Here is a 25,575-nt window from a genome sequence, read left to right as displayed (position 1 = left end):
GCCGAAGCTACCTTATTATATTTATCGGAGGTTTGGGCTCTCAGATATTTTGATGTGGTTGAGCAATGTCAATCCAAATTTTTGAAATCCATCTTTCTACTCCCTCGAAATACCCCAAATTATCTACTCCGAACTGAGTTGAGTATAAGAGAGTTAAAGATTAAAATATTTTCCAGAATAATTAATTGGTTAGACAAGATACAGAAAATGTCACCAGATCGTCTTCCCAAAATTTGCTTTGAAAAATTGCTGGAATTAGATTGTTCTCCTCATAATTCCGTAGAACTTAATTGGGCCTCTCAGGTAAAACAGCTTTTTATAGTGATAGGAGAACAGAATATATGGGAAAACCAAAATAACTATGAATTCAAGAAACTGAAAACGGATTTAGTTTCTAAGTTAACCAACCACTCTTTCTCACAGGATGTTGTTCGGATATTGAATTCCAACTATAACCCTTTTTACAGGAAAATATCTTCTCTGGACTTTGTTGAGCCCTATAGCAACTTTAAATGCTCTATCTTCAAAACAAGAATTATATGTCAGTTGCGAATTTCCTGTATTAAATTAATAAGATTATTTCACAAAGGGATTAGTTATGTGCTGGATAGCTCAAAAAGTTGCCCGATATGTAATTCAGGTGAAAGTGACGACTTAAATCACTTCTTTATAGGTTGTCCCTTGTTGGCAAACCTGAGAGAAAGATTTCTGCGGGATTATATCCAAAACTGTAGCGAACCTCTTGTGGATTTGCTACAAGTATCGAGTTTAAAGCAATTAAACGATATTTATTGTTTCGTGGATGGAGCATTTAAAGTGAGAAATTTAGTTTTAGATTAACAAGGAGCACATCTGTTAGTATTCACACACATTTATTAATATATATATAAAAGAAAAATAATAATTTTTGTTTAGTTATATTTAGAACCTAGAATATATTATGTTTCCGTTAAGAATCTTTTTCCAGTTCAAATTACTAGGCTCATTATAATTTCATTCTTAATTATTTGCTATTAAGTGCTTTATTTATTTTGTACTTCTTTTTATGTGTGTTGTTTTTTTTTTTTTTTTTTCTTTGTATCTCTGTCTGATTTAAGTTTTTTAATAATAATAATGTACAAACCTCTTTGTATAGACCACGGTCTCAAGCAAATAAATAATAATAATAATAATAATAATAATAATGCCAATTTTAAGTTATGAACGTACTGTTAGACTGCCAATATTAGAAAGAAAGATTAGAAAAGGGACGGGATCTATACACCCTACGGCACCGCAGCCACAAGACCCCTTCTAAAAAAGGTTGAGGACTTTCCCTACCAGTACCTTCTGCGCTACAATCTCCTTTGGCCACAAAGTTCCAAAGATATCGTAGCGGAGCCGCTCGATTGCAACGTAATCGAATAACAAATGAGAGGCCGTTTCCTCCTCTTACTGACACAATCTGCACACAACGGTTCCGAGCTGATAAGCCCTATCTTGTGCAGGTACTTTCTGAATAGGCCTGTAATTAGAGTAATCTGATTTCTGTCCAAACCGAAATCTCTTTGGTTCTTTGTTTACCCAGCTAGGGCATAATACTCTTGCCGTGTTTACCCTCAAGGAAGCATCACCCAGTTCTTTTCATGTTCTCACCAAATCCAATCTCTGAGAGCCGCTCGAACTAAACCCTGCCAATATTAAGGAAGATGTGCCTAATATAATCCGGACATTCAGTGAAAAAAAAATGCCTAAATCCCTAAGAAATCCAAGGATCTCACCACAGAAGATTTCTCGGCCTTCGATGGAGATAAATAACCAGGCTCTTAAATCCCCACTAAACTATCTCTTAAAAATCTAGCAGCTATTACATTAGAAGCCTCTTCCATTTTCTAAAAGACATTTCCTCGAAAAGTTTAACAATTTTCTTCAGGTCAGTTTTTCCTCGGAGACACAGGTCAATTTGTAAAAACCAAAATTTCCGCAATAAAGAGGTCTCAAAGCGGATATTTCTGACAAAAAAATCCTAATCCAAAATTTACGCGATTACATGACCTCCTGTTGCCATAGAAGAGAGTAAAAGAAATTAAAAACTATAAGGTATAACCCTTAAGGACGAAGAAAACCTAGAATATATTTTTAGATATAACAGAACCATATAACAGCTATTCTTTACTTGCAGGACTTGCAAACAGTAAAATACTTGCTAACACGTATAACCATCTTAACGCCACACTACCAATAAATAACAATGTAATTCTACAACAACAGCTGTGGCACGTTTACTTAATGTAATCCTAAACTTACCCTAGCGAAGTAGCATTCTCTCGGCTATAATCTTATTTAGAGTTAAGCAAACACATTTAAAGAAAAATACATGTGCGATACTTTAATTTCACTGAAACTATGACAATTACTTTGTATTACACCAGGGCTGAAGTAATGATTATCTAAGAATAGTAGTTCTAGTTTAAAAGAAAGGCGAAAATACTAAATATCAAAAAGAAACTAAAGTACAAAACAGAGACTGTAGTAGAACAACCAGATTATGCCATTAACTAATATAGATTTAATATGTATTCACTCAAAATCCTATTTACAACAATATTGCATATAAATGAACAATATTCTTCGTCCAAATAAATACGGACTTCGAGGGGATTCAGATAATCCTTTACAGGATAAACCCTTACAGATCCAACCACTTAGCCTTGCGGTCAGGCCTTTAACACTTAAAATCATAAGTTCTAAAAGCCTTAAATAGTTTTAAAGCCTCGAAATAATTTTTTGAAGTATTTCAATATATATTTTTGTTGTAAAAAAAATATATATATATTCAAAATTGACAATACGAGGCAAGAGACAAATTTGGGCTTCATACATTACCCAGAAATTAATACAGACCTAACTCTCATTCAATTTATTGATTAACGACGGACCACTAGATCTCATACTCTTAATTTTTACTGAGGCACTCTTGTCGCGTAAAGACAGCCACTAGCGGAGGCTAAAATAAATAAGCTGTGAGTTTTCAAAACAAAAATGAAATGAAGAGCTGCGTAACGCTTTGGAAGCCACCATAAATGGAATGAGGAATGAAAATATCCAATGGGAGCTAGCCTGAAGTACCTAAAAGTAAAAGGCTTTATGGATACGATAACACATATATTTCTAAAGATCCTGTGTACCACAGAAGCTGGACCAAAGCTGAGAAAACAGACCGATGTACCTAAATACCTAAATAACTCATATTACCTGAACCTAAACTTACACCTAAACCAAGTACTTCCAACCTTAAAGAATAGCCAGCGATAAATTTAAATGTAAACTTCCTTCTTTGCATTGTATTAAGTGTATTTTGAAAGACAGAAAGAAATTACCTAAAAAAATTAATGTTATTTTCCTTCTTAAAAAAAGAAGTTACTCTTTAACTGGATACGTTATTAAAAAGTTTTGAGTTGAAAACGCTAGCATGAACTTTTTTTAAAAAACCTGTTTGTTTTCAATTATGATGAAAAATTCAATACAACTTAGGTCAAAGTTCGAGTTTCACAGCAGCGCAATAAAATTATCGCTGTTGATTCAGCCATTCCACATCTGTTTCCCAGATATGTCATTTACGAGGGTCGTTTGAAAAGTCCGTGCAAAGTCAGAGAGATAGCACCACTGGCGCGTATCGAGGTTATGTTTAGTTAGTAGCATCTCTTGGAAGAACACACACCAAGTTTCAGCCAGATCGGTCTATTTCTTTGTGTTTGGCATTCGTTTGAATCGAGGAAGTCGAGTGATTTTCAAAAAATGGACGAAAAAGAATTTCGTGTGTTGATTAAACACTACTTTAGGAAAGGCAAAACGCCTCAGGAGACTAAAGAGAAGCTTGATAAACATTATGGTGACTCTGCACCTTCGATTAGAACAGTTTATAAGTGGTTTCAAAATTTTCGGAGTGGCCATATGGGCACAAGAAGCTGAACGTTCTGGACGCCCTGTTGAGGTTACTACTCCAGAAATCATTGATAAAATCCATGATATGGTGATGGATGACAGAAGAGTGAAGGTGCGTGAGATTGCTAGTGCTGTGGGTATCTCGAATGAACGGGTACATAATATTTTGCATCAACATTTTGGACATGACAAAGCTATCCGCAAGATGGGTGCCGCGATTGCTCACGCTTGACCAAAAACGAAATCGTGTGAAGTGTTGCAAGGACGGTTTGCAGCTGTTCCAGAAGAATCCGCAGGACTTTAAGCGTCGTTTCGTCACTGTGGATGAAACATGGATACATCGCTACACTCCTGAGACCAAAGAACAATCTAAACAATGGGTTAGCAAGGGGGAATCTGCGCCAAAAAAGGCGAAGACCGTTCCTTCGGCCGGAAAGATTATGGCGACTGTCTTTTGGGATTCGCAAGGAATAATCCTCATCGACTATCTGGAAAAGGGTAAAACTATTACAGATGCATATTATTCATCGTTATTGGACCGTTTGAAAACCGAGCTGCAAGAAAAACGCCCACGATTGGCCCACAAAAAAGTCCTTTTCCTTCACGACAACGCACCAGCTCACACCTCAGCAGTTGTGGTCGCAAAATTAATGGAAATAGGGTTCCAACTCGTTTCACATCCCCCCTATTCTCCAGACTTGGCTCCCTCGGACTACTATTTCTTCCCCAATATGAAGAAATGGCTGGCGGGAAAAAGATTTTATTCAAACGAAGAGGTGATTGCAGAAACGAAAGGCTATTTTTCAGACTTGGACAAATCCTATTATTCGGAAGGGATCAACAAACTAGAGCAGCGTTGGACGAAGTGTATAAGCCTAAAAGGAGGCTATGTTGAAAAATAAAAAAGGTTTACCCCAAAAAATTAAGTAGTTTTTATTTTTGCACGGACTTTTCAAACGACCCTCGTAAATGTACTGTATTTCAAAATAGGACCGTATACTTTAGTGGGATAGAATGGACTTAGTGCAGTGATATATTTTTTGCTGCTAATATCTGACTCTACCTTGGCATGCAGTAAACTAACCGCGTGGAAATTTTTGCAATCTGCTTTTCTTTTTTTGGGAAGGTTCAATAAACAGAGTTTCGGCTGCATTAAATCCTTTCTTTTATCTGGAGAAAAGTGAATGGAAAGCTTTAAATAACTTTTATAATACAAATCCTTTATTCAGAATAGACTTTAGTTATCTTCTAATTTAACCATAAATGTTAATACCCGGATTAAAATTTAAATTTAAGCTCCTTATTTGTGTTGTTAATTCTATAAATTTCCCCGTACGTAATTTTAGGGATTTTGCTTCACTTTTAACTCCAAACAAGGATTTAGATTGTAATTAGGACTGTTCATTAAAAAAAATAAATAAATAAATATCTTTGAAATCTGAAGAATAGAAAGTATCCGAAATCAATAAGCGATGAAATCATCACGTTTTTGTATCTTTAATAAATGTGAAATCTGGCTAAACTCTCTTCTGAAAACGTTTTTTGCACTGAAAAAGTTTTGATATAAAACCGGAAATAACATTTTCGGATTTAATTAATTCAATTTTATCAATCTGAAGCTGTAGATTCAATTTTTTTTTTTAATTTGTTGTATTTGTCTGTCAAATAAGCTACATCATTTTTTGAGTTTATCAAATAAGTTCTCAAAAGCATCGTTTCTGTTTTCTAAAAACTCTAGCCCAAAATGAAATAATTTTTAAAGCAGGTTTTATTTTGGACAACGAACTAACTTCAATGAGAAACAGCGGAGAAACTATTGAATTTGATAATTGGACGAAAATGTTTACGATTTTGTTGACCCATTAATGAACTGCTAAGGTGTTCGCTAAGAATTTTTTGTTTGCCACTATTAAGTTTACAATTTCATTGTTTTAAAGATTTTTTTCAAATTCTTCCGCCAGACCTTCATTTTACTGAAATTTCACAGACTGAGCCTTATCAACCGTTCTTTGAGCCCTATCAACCACCACCTAGAGAACCTTTGATCTACTTAACATTAAGAGATACAGTCAAGATTTCCAAATTTCAAGAAGACCTGTTAAAGTGAAACCTTTAAATAAGACAAAGCTGGTAGTTTACACACACATTGAACCAATTACAACGAATAAGACAACAAAAAAAGTAAATAATTTCTAAGAAGATGGATGCTCGTAGTAACATCATTGTAACAAACGGAAAAGCTTATCTTTAAGGAAAGTTTCTATAAATACTTTTCCAAAGTTTTTCCAATCCTATTCACAATTCACAAAGTTAATTGTCATAATTGACCGATTAGTTTTTCTTTTGCATTTGAAGATCGATTAAAATTCTACTTCTATTTATTTAATGATTTTAAAAATTTTCCATAAAACTGCAACCAGTAAACTTCACTTTAGTGAAACAAAAGGAAAACTTTGAAAATATTTTCATTGAAAAAAAAAGAAAGAATAAAATGTAAAAGATAAAAAGTCAGGGAATTGATTATCAAGTGACTTGACAGCAGCTAAAGTAGACAATCAAATTCTTGAAGAGTTCAATGATAGAGAGGCCAAGATATCAACAAGTTGGCTAGTGCCAAGATTGAATTCTTTCTTTATAAGATTTTATATCCTTATCAATTTCGTTATCTCTTCTGATGTGTTGCAATATGTGACACATGTAACTATTATCTATTACTTCAAAATTGCGTTTTTGTAGATTGTAATGTCCTTAAAATAGTCATGATGAATTGATAAGTTATTTCTCCATCAGAAAGAAGAACTGGATGTCCATTTAGCAGCTCGTAAAACTTATATTGAAACTCTGATACAAATAATAAAGAAGGAAAATTCTCAAATAAGTAAATCCAAAACTGGATAATCATAAGATTCTCACAGAGAAGAAAAACTCGCTTAAGATGGGATGCAGATTCAAGAAAATATTTTTGAAAGAAATTGGAGTAACAAATTGGTTAAGGAAGACTTAGGTGAATGATGTACAGGACAAGAGTGATTAAGATGGCCAAGGTCTCTTTATAGTAACCTAAAATATTAATGAGGCAGTGGCAAGTGGCAACAAAGAAAAGCTGGCAATAAAGAAACAGATGGAGAAAATTGTAGAAGAGGAAGGAACCTCAACTTTTGCTTTTGAAAAGGACCGCCTTTTCCGTTTCCGCCACCAAGAAGGAGATGTACAGACACCACGCTGACAGAAGGAACAGAATCTTCACAGTCTACATCTCTCACAATCATTGTTCCTGACTAAAGTACAGGATAGACCACCAACCCGTCTTGAAACGCTAGCATCCAACGGTCAGTCTATTATACACCAGATCACATTATCCGTTTTTTGTTTGGACAGGTGTTGGTTAGAAAGTGGGAGATCCCCAGTTCGAATTCCGCGTGTGACTACTTTTTATTTGTAAGAAAAAAAATTGTTTATAGTAAAGTATGAGCTTCCGCCCCCGACGACGACACCTAATTGGTAGTTGGACGATAAGCCCAGACTGAAGAAATAGGCGATTAATAATTAAATAAAGAAAATGATCTCTATTTTATATTGTACTAATAATTAATTCACATCTGATCATCTCTCAACTCGTGTATCATTTTAGGACACCATCTTCTATCCATACCTCAAGAGTATTGCAATGATTCTACTAATGAAAACATTTTTTTTTTTTTTAATGTATTTTGTAATTTACAATCTGTAGAAACTTTATACAATCAGTAAATATGGAGAGTATGATGAACTGGTGCAGGAGGAGAGAAACTACCCAGCGGTAGCACTCTCTATAGGAGAGAGGAGAATTGGAGAAGGAGAATACGAGGAGGAGAGAGGAGAGATAAGAGAATAATGGCGGTTAGGTCTTTAGACTGCAAGGAAGTCGCGGGGCCATTGGCGATTCAGTCGGCGAGGAGTATTAGGGATGTCAGAGGAAGCGAGAGACAGTACAAGAGGATTAGAGCTAGTCGAGAGAGTAGTATGGAATTTTTAGTATTTAGTCTTGGCGAGTTGGTCTATAAAGGGAATGTTGAGGGTCGTTTTGGAAGAGTGAGGTTAGTCACCGTAGAAAGGAACGTCCAGCTATCTGTCGGCAGTAGTTTTGACTGAAATGTCTTGTACAGTCTCCGTATGTTTGTAGGTTTGGCTGAACCCCACAGCTCTAGTCCGTAAGTCCACATAGGTTTTAGAATAGTACTTTATATTAAACGTTTGAGTTCAATGGGCAATTTAGAGCGTCGTCCAAGTAGTCTGTAGAGCAGTTTCGCACGTTTTGTCATAGCTTATCTTTTAAGTCTAGTGTGTGGGTTCCACGTGAGTCTTTTCTCTATGTAGAGTCCAAGGTAGCGCAAGGAAGAGGATTGCTGTTGAACAGGACAGGTGAGCAGGAGCCCCGAGAAAAAAAAACATAAATTTAAATAAGAAAAATTGGTTAAAGAGAAAATTTATTTAAATTAATGATCTTTTAATTTATTCTATCATAAAGATCGTACATGAGAAAACAAAAAAAAAAACAAAAAAAAATGGAGAAAAAATAGAGAGTCTGTCTTTTAAAGTTCTTGGGACTATGAATGTGATTGACATAATACTGAACGGAAATGGAACGAAGGACAAAGAACGGTGGAAAGTTTAGGGAAAAGCGACAGATGTCACATTAAGTGAATTTCCCCATTCACTTGTGCAAAGAGAACGTTCTGTTGCCATCAATTACTAAGTTATACCCCAATTGAAATGATGGTATTAAATATTATTGAATTGATGGTAGAGTTTCATTTTTGTTACAAGAAAATATGATGACTTGGTCTTGATTATTTTTCTTCTTTTTTTTTCAGCCATCTGGCTGCTGAAATAATAATATCCGTGTCAAGGTCCCATTTTCCGAAATACTCCCTCGTCGTTGGTGGGGTAAAACAAACATCAAATATTAGGAAACGAAAATGATATCAGTTCAATAAAGAAAACAGTTCAAATTATTAAAGAAAAACAATCACAGAAACTCCAGTCTGAATGGGATTGTTGCTTCCGGCTAGAAAGATATCGTCACCTGGAAGTGCCATCTCAATGAAATAGTTATTCTTGGATACTGAATCCATGGAATTAAGATGCTTATATCGTGAATACATGTTTTTACACTGTTGAAATTAGCTTAACACAAACAATTTACTGGCAGTAATAAATTTTGATTTTTACAACCCAAAAATTCTATTATAGGGTTACTTAAGAGTATGTCTGTTCCTCCTGGAATGTAGGTGTCTGTTAGTTGTAAAATGTATGTCAGTGTTTGTACCTGATGATGATGATGATGAGGAGGAGGAGGAGGAACTAGAGTTTACAGTGGGTTCACTAATTACAATTGTACAGCTGTTTTTGAAGTGCCAGTATTAATGAAGGTATTGCCTTGTTAGGCTGGGATAACCTCAGTTAACTACTCAATAAAGGAAAACGTAACAACCATCAAAATCTATAAAATATCGAAAGTCTGTTCATTATTTTGGGTGACTGATTCTTGACTTCAATAAAATGAAGAAATAAATGCCAATTTCATATCACATCTTCATATCTACACTGCCGGTCAAAAGTTTAGGACCACCTCAATTTTTTGAGAATATTCGATATATTTTGGAATAAATAACACAAACTAACATTGTTTTTCAACAATGAAGCTTTATTATATGTTAACAGAAGTGCACAGTTCATTATACGAGGGGCACTATTTATATTTTGAGCCTAATAATAAAAAAACAGTAATTTGTCATTGAAAATGACTTTATTGTTTTTCAAAATATTCTCCTTCATGATCTATACTCTTCTGCATGCGTTCGAACCACTTGACAAAGCATTTTTTCCATTCCGCTTGAGACACCTCCAAAACATGGTTTTTGAATGCATCAACGGCTTCTTCTGCCGACGAAAATCGTTGTCCACGTAATTTATTCTTGACGTTCGGAAAATAAAAGAAGTCATTTGGAGCCAAATCAGGACTGAACGGCGGATGACCCATTTTTTCGATTTTTTGAGTGCTCAAATAGTCGGTTGTTAGACGAGATGTGTGACAGCTGGCATTGTCTTGATGAAGAATGATCCGACGGCGCTTGTTTGTTTTCCTTATTTCATCGAAGACTTCCGGCAAACAAATGGTTGTGTACCATTCAGAATTGACCGTTCTACGTTTCTCTAAAGCAGTGGTTCTCAACCTTTGCTTTTGGGTGACCCCAAACCAAAGAATAATTTTGGTGGCTACTTCATAACTGTAATTTTGCTACAGTTACGATTCGGAATTTAAATACCTGATATGCATTATCTATTCTCATTGCTACAAATCAAACATAATTTAAACATAGTGATTAATCACAAAAACAATATTTAATTTTATATTGAGAAATATTTATTACTAATTCCAATAAATAACATTAACGGCCATAAAAGCTGAATAGCGCTGCTGCAGACGGTAGCGCGGCTTCTCAGCGGCTAAAGCCATCGGAAATATGTATTTTCCGATGGCTTTAGACGACCCCTGTGTTTTGGTCGTTCGACCCCCGCCGGGGTCGCGACCGACAGGTTGAGAACCGCTGCTCTAAAGGCACTGTTTCCACATGACCAGTTTTTCCGAAAAAACAGGCGACCGTTTGTTTCGAAGTGCTTCGAGCGCGAACAACTTTTGTTGGATTTGGTTCATCTTGAAACACCCATACTGCTGTCTAGTTTCCGGCTCATACGCATATATCCATGATTCGTCGTCACCTGTTACAATCTTATACATGTCTTTTGAAGCACCGCCATTGTACGTACGCCTACCGTAAGTGTAATTAGGGTTTTGAGTGATAAAAACTTATTAATTAATATAAATAACAGGTGGTCTTAAACTTTTGAGCGGCAGTGTATTTATTTATAGTGCCGATATTTCGACCTAGGGACTAGGGACACCTTCAGGGTTTACTGTCTATATGATATTTTTACAAGGTTATTGGTAAGCTGGTGTTCTAGATTTTATAAGCCGACAAGAAAGGAGGATACATCAACTTAACCTTAACAATGTAAAAATATTATATAAACAATAAGCCCTGAAGATGGTCTAGCCCCTATGTCGAAAGCTCGACACAATAAATGAATATCATGACTGATATTAGCATCTATTTTTTCATCCTATTGAGATATCATACGTCAAAATCACCACATTCTCCTTATTTGTTCTTTAATCAAAATAGTCCTTCACACCTCCGCCATTTTCATTAAAAATAAATCCACCATTTAAAAAGTTGTGATGAAGAAATTAAAATAATATTTGTTAAAAAAAGTGTAGAACATTATTTAAAAGGTGATAATAGTAATGGCATTTTAGCCCTTATACAAAAAAAGGTATCGTAAAGTTTTGAGGTTAATTTAGATAAAAGGGTTTAAGTAGTGAAAGTGGTAAAGGGCGAGCTCTGCCAAGAGAATGTTAGGTGATATTTTGTGACCACAAATGTTCTATTCATAACCTATTTTTTAAAAAAAGGAGCTCAACGAAGGAATAAATGAGGCGGCAAACAATTGGAATAAAAAACACAAACACGTCTGTTATTCATTTGTTAAATAAACTAAGTAGAAATAAAACAATTATTTGGATTCGATTACAAAGTAAGTAAAATAAAGGGTAAAAGAATGATGTACTATTCAATCATCGAAGAATTGCTTGGATTTGGGGTTGAAACATGAAGGAGCACTAGAAATTTCATTGAGATATATAAAAGGTAATGGAAATGGATTAATGTAAAAAGGGAGATGGACGTAAAAGTAACAATGGAGAAAACGAAGAAACTAACGTTCAGAAGAATATCCCAAAGACGATGTCCAGAATTGAAGAGAGCTCTGGAAAAGAGGTAGGCCAACTAGGAGACTGTGATCCAGAAAACTAACGTTCAAAAGAATATTCCAAAGACGATGCCCAGAACAGAAGAGAGCTGAAAAAGAGGTAAGCCAATTAAGAGACTGTGATCCAGAAAAATAACGTTCAGAAGAATATCCCAAAGACGATGTCCAGAATTGAAGAGAGCTCTGGAAAAGAGGTAGGCCAACTAGGAGACTGTGATCCAGAAAACTAACGTTCAGAAGAATATCCCAAAGACGATGCCCAGGACAGAAGAGAGCTGGAAAAGAGGAAGGCCAACGAGGAGACTGTGATCCAGAAAAATAACGTTCAGAAGAATATCCCTAAGACGATGTCCAGAACAGAAGAGAGCTGGAAAAGAGGAAGGCCAACGAGGAGACTGTGATCCAGAAAAATAACGTTCAGAAGAATATCCTAAAGACGATGTCCAGAACAGAAGAGAGCTCTGGAAAAGAGGAAGGCCAACGAGGAGATTGAGAGAGAGTGGTGAATGGAAAGTTTGGGTACACGATTTGGGCACATCCTGAATATAATAACCCAAACAGGAACTCCAGAAAAACTAAGCCCTTTTTTTCTAGTTTACACCAAGAGGACTTACAAAATTTTTTGAAGATTTCAGGGATAAATGTCCCCTTATCTTGCCCGTAAATCATCAAAGATAGTGACAAAATCCGAAATCGATTAATTAGAACGATTGATTATTAAAAAATTAACAATTCAATCCAGCTAATTTAAAATGGCCAAATTTAGAACACTAATTCAACTTAAATTATTTAAACACACGTTCCCAATTTAAATTTTTTAACACGGTTAAAGAACTATTGCGTAATTATTTTTTAATTAAAAAAAAACAATGTAATTATTATTTTATCTAAATTCTTTGTATTATTTAGTGATAAAAAGTAACGTCACATTCGTTAAACACTGTACCTACATTAGATTAGAGATATGACAATAAATACAGGTAAGATTGCTTAATATTTCATATTTAAGGTCATTAATTTCGTAATGTATGCACGAGTACAGCTAATGATTACATTTCATAAGAGCTTTAGCTTAAAATAGAGATATAAAGGAAACCGAACAGTTCCGCTAAGTGAGGAACATTTTAAACAGAATTTTTTGGCCACTAATGGCTGAAGTGGTGGCAACTTGAACAATAAGTGGTTAAAGTCTATCAAAAGACGAGGATCCAATCTCCATCTGGTCGAATTGCTGAATGGGAAGCTGATACTAGCAACAGTAAGTGGTATAAGGGAAGGGATTAGGTATGCGGTTAGTGTATTGGATTCCCACGCGGAGGTCCCGGGTTCGAATCCAGCTGCTGACCCTTAGATTTTCTCTTCCTAGGAGCTTCTTACAGCTCACTGTTCGGTGTTGTCTGTAACGAGAGAACAAAGCTCCGGGCGCCAATAACCTTAGATGTTGACGCGCCTTAAATCATTTTTTTTTTTTTAAAAAAAAAAGAGGTATATTTGTTGCAGGAATAGGTTATTTTTAATATCACACCTTTCTGTTGTACTGACTTCTGGGTAAAGGAGTAATCTTCAGTACATCTTCGGGAGTTTCCTTCTTTACAGGGAGGCGGTAAAGTTTATGGGGCTAGGGAGCGGATATATTCCTGAACAACTGCTTTTCCCACTTCACAGCACTAACTTAGAAGCTTAGAAGGTTCAGGGATGACTGTTTCGAAAAACGGATATCCCTGAGGAACACCTCAGGTAAGAAAGAGCAAGATAATCTTTCCATTTAAAGTGGGCTTTGGAGCGCAATTGACTTCGCTGGTTTCGTCACCGTTGGATAATGAAGAAGGACATACCTTCTCTTGCGGGAGAGAGGGGTGTTAAGGTCATCCTAATCTGTCGGCTCCTCAGAGAGCTTTTGTGGGCACCAGATGTTGGTTCTCAGGAGAACTGGCGGATGGGTGAGAGATCAGGAGTTTCAGAAATTTCAAAATTGTCCCCACTTACAAACCAAAATTGAATAAAAAAAAAAAAAATTAGCTAAGGCTGTGAAGTGAAAAAGGAAGTTCATTAGCTTTCCGTCAGATCTCACAAGAGATCACGAGAAAGTTTAAACTTCTTGTTTTTTTTTGAGCATGTGTTCACACATACACCGTACAATCAGTTTACTAAATCAGGGGACCCCAAAGCAGGTACTTCCTTCCGGTGGGAACAACTCAATACTGAACACGATAGAAATTCTTTCACTAAATAGATAGAATAAACCGTGTGAGTAATCTATCAAGATGACGCTATTTTTTAGCGAACGTTGTAACTAAAACGTTAAGAAAATATAGATATAGATAGACATAAATAAATAAAGGGTGACCCAGTGAAAATGACCACATTTATTTCTTTAATAACAACAAAAGTATTATAGATATAAAAGTAACAAAAAAATCTTTGAAAAGTAGAAACATGGGAGATTATTTGTGGAATATTACATCCTTCAAATGATGACCGTTCTGGGCTTTACATTCTTCCAATCGTTTAACCAAGTTTTTGAATACTTTCTTCAGCATGGAAGCCGAAATTTTTGCGAATTCGGCTCTAATCCTCGATTTTAAATCCTCTAGATCACGGGGCTTGGTTTCATAAACACGACTTTTCAAATACCCCCACAGAAAAAAAATCTGGAACCGTCCAATCTGGCGAGCGAGGCGGCCAAGCGAAATCTGAAGAACGTGACAATAAACGAATTCCAAACGTTTCTTTCAACAACGCAAGTGTAAGAGCGGCGGTGTGACAAGTTGCCCCGTCTTGCTGGAACCAGGTTCGATTCAAACGACGTTTGCGGCGGAGTTGGGGGATGAGGAACGAGTTTAACATCTCCCTGTACCTCTCTCCATTGACGGTTCCTTTAAAAAAATACGGTCCGATAATTCCCCACGACGCTACACCGGCCCATACTGTAAATCGTTGGCTATGTAATGGTTTTTCTGGAATGAATTGGGGATTACCACTTGCCCAGTACCGAAAGTTTTGTTTATTTACCGATCCAGAGAGTTCGAAATGAGCTTCATCGCTCATTAAAAGATTATTTAAATCAATCTCACCATCGTCCAATTTCTTTAACATGTTTTCGGCGAAAAGTAATCTCTGTCGGTAATCAGTTTCTTTCAACTCTTGAGTGATCATCAACTTTATATGGATGGTGGTTCAAGTCTGAAGTTAGAATTCGACGCACAGATTCCCTTGATAACTTTAAAGAAGCTGCGTGACGGCGAGCGGAACGAGTTGGACTAATTTTTATTGCTGATGTTTTCCTGTGTACGAACTGTTCTTTTGGCACCTGGATGAATCTTATCAGTCGTCTTGCTACTTTCACGGAAGTTTTCAACCCACCTGAGGATCGATTTTCGCGTAGGAACAGATTCATTACTTTTAACTTTGAACTGTTTACGAAACGCTCTATGAACTTTCACAACCGATTTATCTCGAAAATACGCTTCTACACAAAATGCTCGTTCTTTTGCAGTGTAACGTTCCATGATTACTAAAATGTTGATAACAGGAATCTCCCAGGTTTCTACTAACCATAGAGCGCGCGTTCGTCCCTGTAGCAGTGTTACCACCACAGTTATTCAAAAAAGAAATGTGGTCATTTTCACTGGGTCACCCGTATAAATATAGATACAATCAATTATCAGAGACAATAATTTTTAAAACTAATTAATTCTAATTCTGACTCAGAATATTTTAATGAAAAATTAGTTCAAGTACTAGAAATGCAGAAATATGGACAAATGTCAAGGTAATATGGGTGAATAAATTGGCCAACTTTAAATAGACTTTGTGAAAGTAGTGAACTTAATCTCAGACAAGAATCGAATTTAAATGTAGAAAGTAATAAAATTTAAGTTCAACAGCTTTACCAAGTCTGACTTTGACTGGAAAAACTGTTCTAATATAGTTTTACATGAAGGTGGGAAATTTGAAGTAATTTAAAATATTTAATAAAAAATACATTGATGGAATGTCGATCTCATGATGGGATTCAATACAGTCTACAGATGGAAATAGTTTTGGTCAGACCTAGCATGTTTCTTTTTTACTTAGGTAAGAAAATTACGTTGGTTAGAACAAGTGGAGAGGATGGTGGATAACCTAAATGCCTTTTATATGGAAGGCCAACGGAGGCGTCAGAATAAGAGGTAGGCCAAGAATGAGATGGCTTAATGACGTCGAGGGGTATTTTAGGAAAAAGGGTGTGCGAAGGTGGAGACTAAAAGCTAAAGGCTCTTGATTGCAGCTCAGTGGAGAGCCTTGATTGAGGAGGCCCTGTTCCCTGTAGGACTGTAGCGCCGAAGAGGAAGGAAGAAAATTATAAAATAGAATGATTAAGTATATGGAGGTTAAAGTAAGGTTAAAACTTATTTTTATGGAGAAGTAATGTGCAATTAAAGTGGAATCGAGTTGTTTGAATGCAAGGAAAGGACCGATGGAATGCAACAAGATGTTACATATAACAAGATTGGAATTCTAACCATGGCAGCCAGAAAGTTAGAAGCCCTAGAAAGGTTGGGATATTATTCAATAAGAGAACAGTGGATAAAAGTAGAACACAAATGAGCTAGTCGAAAGTGGAAGACTGAAAGTGGTTTCTGCGGAGTGGAGGATGAAACAATACCTTGGATTTGGATCCTGGAGGTAGTTCAGAAAGGAAATGGCCGAGGTTCAGTTAAGGGGTTCAGAAATAGAATTGTAAAAAGTCGCAATACTTACGCCAGCGAGTGAAAGAGAATTTAATAAAACTTAGTTCACATGAAGTTTTATAAAGAATTAAATAAATAAAATATCTGTGTGTTCCGGTAAAATTAAAGTTAAAAAATATAAAAATATGGGCGCGGTAGACCAGCTGTCCTCTAAATTGGAAAAGACCTTGCAGCAATAACTGGTCAGTAGTAAATTAAAATATATTTAATACGTTGGAGGTTAGGTTCGTATCTTTAATGAGAACAGAATATTCCTTTTCTTTTTTATTTACAAATGAAATTATTTAATTTCCCTCTTTTTTCTTTACAGCTGGTTTCGAAAGGATGTCAGCGAGATTTTATTTCCGGCCTCAGAGAACTTCCTAGTTTGAAACATTGGCTTTTATTGGACTCACAAAGTAAAACAAACAAACAATATATGCATTAGCCAAAGTTCGGCTTTAGGACAGTTCAACCTCTTAAAGAAGCATTTTTCTCCCAGAACTTAAGACGAAAATCTGTCTGGGCTATTATTAAAACTGCCCTGTAGGACAGTTGTATAAGGGTTGATCATCAAAAACTGCACGAAAAAAAGCGTAACGTTGAAAAACACCCAACTTTGACAATTTTTTTTCTCTTTTTCTATAAAATTCTCAAATTTTCTTTAAATTATAGGACAAATCCTTCTTTATGACTGTAATTTTTTTTGCAACTAACTGTAAGAAGTGTGAAACTTGCCTAAGCACGAGCCAAAAACAGACCAAATATGATATCAGGTTATCTTGCGGAATACTGACAAAAACACGGAGGATATCTGAAGAAGTTATCCTCTAAGTAGGAGCAAAAAAAAAAAAAAAAAAAATAGACCATGTATGCTTAATGGGTTTTTCTAACGGGACAGCTACGAACAAGGTGGACACTTGAAAAAGCTAAATATAATCTGACAACACCTGTAGATTCTCTAGGGAGATGGAGGGCCCTACATCCTGAAGGACAGCCATGCTTAGGAGATCAATCATCACTAAAAGAAACTCTTCAAGGCAGCGGAAAGATGCCCCACAGAAATTAACTAGAAAATTCCAAGAAAAGATTCAAAATCAAAGAGACAGTTAGCCTGAAGTACGATTGTCTAAGTTCAGAGTTTACCGTTACTGGTAATTCATAATTTTCCTTAGGCATTAATGCTCACAATTACAAGCAAAATGGCACTTTGTATAAAAGGAAAGCTTAACTGCACTCCTTGCTAATGAACTTCGTTAAAATAAGGTTAAATGCAAAAATGTTACAAAGTGTAGCTATAAACTCGCATGAAGCAAAAGCGCTTCACAAATTTAAATGTAAGGTAATTGGAACCGTTTTTTGAAAGAATATCTAAAATCTAAAAAATAATATAATTGTTAAATTAAGATTATGTTCATTTTTACTTACAAAATTGCATTACTATCGATAGTATGGTAATTTGTACATGTTAAACTGAAATAGCACATTAGAACGGAAAAGCCAGCCGACCTATTCACCAAAAGTACACTCTGAAGGGATCAAATTGTTCTTTTCTTAGTCCCGGAAGAAACCACATCCGAAATTGCGACTAACTTTGAACGGAAATCCAATCACAGAACTGAGAATCTAAAGAAAAATTGTTTTTTCATCCAATCCAGGTAACACCATTAACTGCATTGAGCTGAATAAAAGGCCACACGATGGAGGCCCACCTACGGTCTAGACAACCCCATAAAGGGCACGAGCCTGTAGAATAGAAGAACACCACTATCAGTCGCCCTATCCCAAATACGTACCTATTTTGAGGCGAGGCAGTTGAACAAGGGACCTTTTGACAGCTTCTTTTTTTCCGTGAAAAACCACCCTTTTTTTTTAACCCCTACAATCAGTGCCCTTTGAAAGGTCACAGCCGAGATTGTGATAAAACTACTGAAAATACTTTTCATTGTCTACTAATAGACAGTGAAATGTACAAACACAGTTATCAATGAAAGAAAACAAAGAAAATTCACAAAGTTATTTATAAACGATAACAACTACAAATATTTAAAGTTGCTGAATCGGTTAGTGTTCAACCTATTTATCTATTTTCAAAGTAGAACAGAATTTTTATAGCATATTTTTCATTTAATTAACGATATTCATATTTGAAAGAGAATTATTTCAATTCAAAATATAATTGAAAATTTCATTCATTTCTTCAAATAATTTTTATTTGGCGCTTACTGTTTCAATTAATGCCAAATTTATTGCCGTTTCCTTTATTAATAAAGGTTATCTTTATGTTCAATCAATTTTCATGGAAAGTTCTTGGGCTTTTCACAAATATGGTTAACTTGATCTGTAGATTAGCTTCATTAATATTTATAGTACGTCTTTTTTAAAAGCAGGCAAGTTGTGTGCATTTCGCTGAAATGGACAAAAAAACTGGAATATTGGCCAACGAAACTTTATCTTAAATTTTTAGAAGATTTATGAGGAGTCTTCTGTTAATTCTTGCTCTTCATTTAAGGGCGTTATACAAGAAGGACGACTCGAAATTGCATCCAAAGATTTTGATGAGGTGCATAATTTGGTGAAGAATGGTCGACGATTAAAGGTGCATATGTGCTTAAGAAGGTGACAAAAGGAAGCTCAAAAAGAAAAAGGTAAATTTTTTTTCTCCCAAAATTAAAATATTGGAAAACTTGGTTAAATTTAGACCAAAAACTAATGAGAAAATTAATTTTGACGTCAATTTTTCGACCATTTTTAAAAAAAGTATCTCGATTTTTGAGCACCAGTTTTAATAAGGAAGAAGTGTGACATTGAATGCCAAAAACCTAACAGCATTCAAAGCAACAGAGTGGTTACCGGATGCAGTAAAAAGGCAGGAATCTATTTCATCTGCCGTGTTTTTCTGGGAGGCAAATTTCATTGATTACTAACTAAGGGTCAAACAATAATTTGAGGCTAGTAATGAGCAATCATCTGGACCAATTAGATGAAAAGTGAGGAAAGGCTAAGTGAAAGGAAACCAAAAAAACCATAACAATGAAGCCAACCAACCCACAAAGATGTTTTAACCACAGAAAAACTGTTGAACTTAAAGTAAGAACAGTTACGGATATCCTCCCTATTTTTCGAGCCCTATTTGATCTGCCAAGCTGGAAAAGAGGACAAATGTTTCAAAGAAAATTGTTTCTTTTATGAAAAAAAAAAAAAAAATTGTCAAAGTTGGGGGGTTTTCCAACACTACGCTTTTTCACAAATTTTTGACGATCAATACGTATAAAAAATTGTCTGATTGGTGACTTTTAATATAGAATTACCTACGACTTAAAAGAAAAACACTGTTTAATAGAAAAACATTTTATGTGAACTAAAGAGGTGAGAACAGATGTAAGGAAATACTACACTTCCGGGGAGGAATCTATTCATAGGAAAAACATAATACAAAGTGCAATGATCTTAAAAAAAAAACAAACTGCATAAAAAAAAAAAATACTTAACTTTGCATTAAATGAAAAAAGTTATTCAGACTGACTTTCATCTTTCCCTCGTGAACTAAGAAGAAAGATGCGAAGAAGCTTCACACGATTGTTGTCAATCACTAAATAGTTGCAACATTTTACTCTTAACTGCATCACAAGTGAATTGATGCACAAAAAAAGCCCAAAAAAACGATTAAACCATCGTGACGAGAGTTCAGGGTTGACCTTCAATGAATCAACAAACTACACTGACACGCAACAAAAAACGGAAGATCGCTACAACTATTGATTATAATATTTTTGTAATAATATTTGGAGAAATGGCTGATCATGACCATTGAATTGCTTTGTATCTTCTTAATTCGATACAGTGATGGGCTATACAGGATACTATACGTTAAATACGAGAAAAGAAGTTGGACAGCTACGCGGATAAGAAGTCCGAGGCAAACACGAACAAAACATAGCAATAATACCACCAATATGGAGAAACCTGGATACATTTGGGTTCAGCGAATGGTAGCTCATCTAAATCACTCACTAACGCTATACTCGTTACAGACAACAACATTCTACGATGATCATTAACTCTTAAGGGAATCACAATAGAGTTTCTAGTAGGAGACGTGGCCTGCACAGCTAAGATGTATTGTGTTGCTGGGTTCAATTCTCGGGTCTCTAGGCGTTAAAACTTGATGTAATGTTCTACGATGAGAATTTAATAGTAAAGTGGATTTGCTGCTCCGGTAGTTGGCCGTAAAGCCCGTCTGAAAAACCCAAGGCATTTCTTTACTTACAGCTTTTTTGGACTCAACAGATTTTGGCTTAGAATCAACAGTTTTCAACAAGTAGATAAATGGCCTAAATGGCCTCCACCCATGAAATCTATTCCTTCATTGATCATTTGTCAATATTCCCCACCCAAATCCCCAGGAATCAGAGATCCACAAGAATATTTATTTTAAGAATGTTTGACGACTGTGCCGAGCTCCAAAAAGAATTTTAAAAAGGAGAAACGTGACCATTCTACAAATATATAAAAAAAAAAAAAGCTCGCAAATGTTCAAATATTGCACATTAAGAATTCCATAAAACTAAAATATTCTTTTAACAAAAGAAAAACAAAAAAGTTAAATGTTATTTTAAATAAATATTGCATTTTAATATTGTTGCTTTTTTTCCTATAAAACTTGTTTATTTTTATGCATTTTTTAGATGATATTTTGTGTGCAACAAAATGTAACCTCCGTAAATATATTCATGATGTTGCATATTTTAATATTCTAACAACAGTTATGATTTTTTTACACCTGCGTCGCTTAGTGCACTACCAGTTAATGCACTTATCTTATCCACAATGTGCGCGTAATAACCTAATTTTATTAAATATTCTACCATTTTATGTCGGTTTTTCTCTGTTATTTTAAATTGAAATATAATACATGGAAAATAAATTGATATTCTCTTCATTTTAATACGTCACTTCTTCGCCCAGGATTCTATTTTATGTAGATGTATTTGTAATTTGTATGAACCCACAGAAATGCCAGAGTATGCCACGTTTACCCTTTGGCGAGGCTCCACCTGTCCTCTTCAACAGCAAATCCTCTTCCTTGTACAGTACTGGTGCTAACTACCTTGGGCTCTACATAGACAAGCGACTCACGTTGAACCCAGAACGTTAGACTTAAAAGACAAAACAATGACAGTATGTGCGAAATAGCTTTACAGACTACTTTGGACGACGCTCCAAATATGCCCATAGAACTCAAAACGCTTAATATACAACACTATCCTCAAACCTATGTGGACTACAAGAGCTGTAGAGATTCAGCCAATCCTACAAAACCTATGGACTGTACAAGTCATTTCAATCAAAACTACTGCCGACAGATAGTTGACGCTCCTTTCTACGTCACTAACCACACTGTTCACAACGACCTCATCATCCTCCTCCATTCGTACAAACAACTCGCCTTAAATGAAGCATTAAAATGAAGGATGATTTTTGTAAGTTTATTTGTATCTAAGAACAAGCTAATAAAACCACATCTTTAAAATAATATACAACAGTAATTGCTATCAGAATTATCGAACGAATATTTGTTGCCATTCTACTAATTGCTCGCTAACACGCAAAAATTGATTATAATATTAAAATTTCGCAAAGTCAAACGGAACATTAAAAAAATAAAATAATAACCCTCAAAATTAAAGTAAGAGCAAGTATTGTGGTCTTGCAAAGTTTTGGTACCGGAAATACACGTCCTTAAATACGTCCCTGAGTCCTGAAAAAGTAATTTTGAAAAATAGGGGGGCAGAAAAATGCAGGAAAAAAAATTAAAGAAAGTTTCAAATTAATATTTCGAAACCTTAGTTTTTTGCAATAAGATTCACTTTTAACCAAACTCCACCTGCCGGAAGTGCCCATTTTGCAAAGTTTAGAGAGTTTTTTTCACATAAATCGTGTAAAGAGGATTTCATTACATAAACTAAGATAAGGTAGAAGTCTTGTATTCGAATTAAGTTTTGTTTACAGTTATTTCTTAATTTTTTTTTAAATCTTCAGTGAAATTAACCCTTAAATTCCCTCCAATAGTTGTTTTTTTAATCAAAACTAACAAAAAATTTGTATAAATTCTTGAAAAATTGTAGTAAATGTTGAATTAACAAAAAATAACATATAATTAAATTAGTAGATTAAATAAACTAAAGCAGTTACCTGTAATTAACAAGCATTGAAAATGAAATAGAACTGCTCACTCACCTGTAACAGAGAAACGGAATTAGTTACTTATTATGAAGTAATTACTAAACTTAGAATTAGTTTAATGGATTTTATTTAAACAGGAGAATAAATAAAGGGCGAAGGGTCTAATGTAGAGATTATCTTTAACTTCTGACCGAGGCATATGTGACAAAGAGTGCAAATATTGGCTCAGGGAGCAAAACAGATATGGTTTGTGGATATGTTTAAGCAAGATTACCCTACTGGAGAATTATTATTTATATTGGAGCCAACTGGAAAAACTTAAAATACTGGAAAGCATATTTTCAATTAAAAAATATATCTTCAAATCGCGATATGAGAGCCGAATATTTAGACCTTTTAGAAGTTTTCTTTATCATTGCGGGCGATGGAAAATTTTGGCCATATTATTTCGGTAGGAAAGTACACAAGGAAATGGCAGTAAGAAAAGACTTTAGTCACTTTTCTTAAATAACTGGTCTAAGGCGATTGTTTCCGTTTCCTCCTCTGGCGTTATGGAGGGGAGGCTGAAGAATTTAAAATAAATAGGGGAATCTTTCAAAGACATATCAAATAACTCATATTTATTTATTTATTTATTTTTATGTTTTAGTTTATTAGGGCAGTACGCTCACTACAGTCCCAACTTCACTCAATAGAACCTTGGTTAGAAAACTGGCGTATAAAAATTAACCCAACTAAGTCTAAATACACAGTCTTCACACTCAAACGTCAAACTCCACCACCTGTCTTCTTACATCATACACCTATCCTACCAGCCGACCATGTGCGGTACCTTGCAATGTACCTAGACAAGAGACTTACCTGGAACCCCCATACGAGACTTAAATGTACCGAACTAAACAAACGATACAAAACTTCTGGCCAGACTACTCGACAAACGCTCAAAACTCTAACTACAGAACAAACGACGACTCTATACAGCTCTTCTCACCACCAATATGGGACTTACGGACTCGGAACTTTACGGAACAGCTATAAAAATCCAACATCAATAGACTGCAAATACTCCAATCCAAAATATTCTGCCGCATAGTAGACGCTCCATTCTATGTTAGCAACCACACAATACATACAGATCTCCAAATACCATTCATCTCCGAACTTGCCAAAATTCGATATACAAATTTTCACCAAAAACTCTCACTTCATCCCAACCCTTTAGCTGCAAACATATCTTCAATTACGCTACCCTCCAATCCTCGAAGACGGCTGAGGTGCCGTTTGCCCCATGTCCAACTGGGTGACTAATGGCGGCCATCACTGGATGACCGTCATTCACGTCTGCCACGCTATTTATTTACACTTATCGCAATTAATTATTGTACCCTGTAGGTACAGGTGTAAATCTCAATAAGAGGATAAATAAAATAAAAAAGAAGAAGTTTATTATGGATGTTTTCGTTAACAAATACACCACTTTCCGTTTCCAAGGGAACCCCCAAAACAGATGCTACCAGCGAAAATTCAAAATTTGCCCAAGTACAATTCTTTCCTTTACTTAGTAAAGCAAGCGGAACTAAAACGGCCAGTGACAGATAGACAGACAAAGAAGAGTAGATTGCGATGATATCGATTATTATTTGTGAAAGCGTAGAGAATATGAAATTGATTTTGTCACCAGTATAGTATACAAAGGAAGGATTGATATGGAAGTGCATATTGATGATGAGTAGAAAGAGGGGGGGAAGTTGCAATAGCCCTGTTGCACATAGCGATGTAACTTAAATGCACTTCAGTTTCCTATATTAACAATTTGCTATTTCTCTTCCATTTATATAGAAATGGACTATTAACTAGATTTTACAAAATCAATATCTCTACTGAGAGAGCTAGCTTTATGGTTAGCATGCTATGTATATCTGCACCTTGCACCTTGTTCTGGTACTTTGCACAGTTACAAATGCTAGCTAAAGAAAGAGAAAATGATCATAGCATGAATCTTGAAACCTGACAGTTTTGATATTGCTATTTCTATTGCAGACGAGAATATTCAATGATTACTTTTCTTTGAACAAATGAAATGTCAAACAATGTCGGTTTCAGAACAAGAAATATATGGTTTATCTTGAAATAATTAATTTTCCAAAAGATTTCCCAGGCGCTTCAGTCTAACTAACAGATTTTCAGCAGCCTACATATCTCTTGAAGATCGAAGGTTATAAAATGGAGGGCTACGAGTATAAGCTAAATCCACTGCATCCTAACAATTCTATTGAGTTTCCCAGATTTTTTTTTGCAAGAATATAGGCATGAGTTAAATATGAATGAGTGTATGTGTGTGTAATGATGAGTTCGAGTTTGCCTGTGGGTTCGCTAAACCCTAATAGTTGCACACCTCAACTATCTCTGCAGGTCCTGTATGCACTGTGTGAGCTCTTAGACTAGGGATACTCGCTAGGGACGCCAAATCCCTGTAGAAGTGGTTAGGTCCACTTTCCCTTATTGGGTATTCAAGTATTACTCAACAAAATCTGTAAATATCGTAGATTAAAGTGAAAAAGACATTAGCGGGAAAGAAACCACCGCCGCTTCACCAGGACTACCGTAAAAAATGAACTATCTTAGAACAAATGGTTCTTATAGAGGAAACATTTGAAACGATACGTGGGTGTAACTTAAAGATATTTAAAGGAATATCGTAAAAGCAGTTTTTAAGAAATTCTAGCAAAATAATGAACACTTCATAATATTAACTGCTTAATCAATTTTTCTAGGATTATGTTTCAAATCAGTACCCCGAAGGTACACAACATTAAGTCCATTTTTTCAAAATTTATTTTTTTAAATGTTTCTAATAGAATATTTCTGTTTTTATTACCCA

At 35.3% G+C, this 25,575-nt stretch overlaps 1 protein-coding gene across 5 annotated transcripts in view; it reads right to left on the bottom strand.

Moving 5' to 3' along the window:
- The window catches only part of LOC141456792 (furin-like protease 1), a 749,499-nt gene that overhangs the window by 678,332 nt on the left and 45,592 nt on the right, over positions 1-25,575 (bottom strand). The gene's annotated exons all lie outside the window — the stretch shown is intronic.

This window comes from Rhodnius prolixus, unplaced genomic scaffold, assembly GCF_049639745.1.
Source record: "Rhodnius prolixus isolate KJV_2025 unplaced genomic scaffold, Rpr scaffold_10, whole genome shotgun sequence".
Lineage (NCBI taxonomy): Eukaryota > Metazoa > Arthropoda > Insecta > Hemiptera > Reduviidae > Rhodnius > Rhodnius prolixus.
Note: the sequence above shows the minus strand (reverse complement) of the source record. Positions and strands in the feature narration are given on the sequence as shown.